Source organism: Trachymyrmex cornetzi, unplaced genomic scaffold (genome assembly GCF_001594075.2).
Source record: "Trachymyrmex cornetzi isolate Tcor2-1 unplaced genomic scaffold, Tcor1.1 scaffold718, whole genome shotgun sequence".
NCBI lineage: Eukaryota > Metazoa > Arthropoda > Insecta > Hymenoptera > Formicidae > Trachymyrmex > Trachymyrmex cornetzi.
Window position 1 is genome coordinate 31,154 of NW_017300046.1, and position 2,035 is coordinate 33,188.

At 31.6% G+C, this 2,035-nt stretch overlaps 1 protein-coding gene across 1 annotated transcript in view; it reads right to left on the reverse strand.

The window, feature by feature from the left end:
- Positions 1-927, reverse strand: part of LOC108767679 (somatostatin receptor type 2) — a 5,843-nt gene extending 4,916 nt beyond the window's left edge. The window contains exon 1 of the mRNA XM_018517660.1: positions 676-927. The gene's annotated coding sequence lies outside the window, so the exon portion shown is untranslated. The remainder of the gene's footprint in view (positions 1-675) is intronic.
- Positions 928-2,035: the final 1,108 nt, after the last annotated feature.

Here is a 2,035-nt window from a genome sequence, read left to right on the forward strand (position 1 = left end):
ATATATATAAGATCAGTATTCATAGTTGGATGTTATATTTAAGATAATCTTAAGTACAGTCTTAAGATGTCATGAACCAATCAGAAGGCTGCATTAGCGATTTAAAACATTACTTAAGACGGTCTTAAAATAAGAACCGACTATGAATACCCGCCTAAGAGATAATTACAAACTAGAATTGTTGTTTATTAATTTCACGCTAACCTCAAAATGCGTAATAATTGGTTCAAATTTCACCGTTTTAATCTTGAATTTATCAAAATAAGTCATTGTGTGTGATATTGATATTTGTAAATTTTTATCATGTGATCTATTTTGACAATAAAAATGAGCGTGGGGTATCAGTATGAAAAATATCTTAAGAGTACACACTGATTGCGTCGATTTGCAAATCGGTAAGATATGCACCACAAGCAAAGGACTGTCTGGTTACTGGTACGTCGAGCTTAAGGCCATGGCACACACCTTCCGTAACAATAACCATAAGACGTACAGTAAGAATGAGTCAATCACAGTCGAGAATTCTTTTGAACTCTTAATTCTAATTGGCTAATTCTTACGGTACGTTTTATGGTTATTGTTACGGAAGGTGTGTGTCATGGCCTTTAAAAGTGCGAGTCGAACGCAGTGCCTGTTGTCGATTTGCGAATCGATCAGTCATTATCATGTGTTCACCATGAAACTGCCGTTTCTGTAGAACCACCGAAGTTAACTTTTGATGCTAAAATCTCGTCTCTCCATTAGATACGCGCTCGCACGAAAGCACTTCGTCTCCTTTCACTTCTTTATTGAAAGAGATTCTTCTGCTACAGCTGAAGAAAATTCTGATGCGATTTCGTCAATTATGGTCGATTATTCAGGATGATTAATCCACGACGACGTAATACACATGCAACTAGAATAATCGTGAAAAGTGAGTAAAGCGACAATGTCAGCCTTCCGAAGTGGTGCGGGAGCAAACTAAAATCGTCACACATACGCATGCGTTGGCGATTGCGCAGATCCGCAATTTCTGTTAATCAATAAAAACCTCAAATATAAAATAACGCGCAAATTTAAAAGACATTCAAAAGATGTCTTAAAATGATGAGATTAAACCTATTTGCTTTTCATAGCAAAATAGGTTTGATCACAATCTCTATTGAAACTTAACATCTGCTACTTAGAATATACGACTATCACCTGTTCATATACGACTATCATATCTGAAGATGGCTCAATCGTGAGACCGAAACATGTAGGTAATAAAAAAAATATATATATATTTATATAGAACTTTTAATTATTTATAGAATATTATATTAAATATACTTCTGGTTTGAGTTTTTATGTTTTAAATAATTTTCTCTATATTTGACTCTTAAGTGCCCTGTACATTCTTGATATTGTTATTATAAATAAATTTTATTTTATTTTTGAAGCTACCAAATCATTATTTTAAAGCGGCTAAAGACAAAGTAATAATATTAAATATATATTTAAAAATAATTGTATACAAAGACTCTTGTTAAAACATAAAAATAAAAATCTAAATAAAGGGCATATAAGAATCAATAATCAAAAATACTTAAATATAAAATATAGACATAATAGTGATAAAATTCCTCGATAAAATTCTTACAAATGTTTCAATGGTATAACAATAATATATCTCGTTGGTCTAACAATAATTCCATTACATGTTTCGGCTTCTTGATCGAACCATCTTCAGATTTCGTATAATTATAGTCGCAAACCACAATGGACGAATAAAAATTGTAAATCCAAGGTTAAGAAAAGTTCGGTTAACAATCTCCGATGAATCGTGCGTTGACAAACCGAAATCGTTCCCATACAGCTGATCGACTGAATGTTAAAATTTCAATTTAACTGTGAAAATTAATATAAAGAAAATTGAGAACAATCTAAATAAATTTTTCCTTCCAATCGTCAATCAAAATAAAACTCACCGGAGAAGTCACATGTATGATAAAAAGTTACATCGTGTGTCCAATAAGTGTTAAATACATTCTTTTATATAAAATGAGTCACTTGT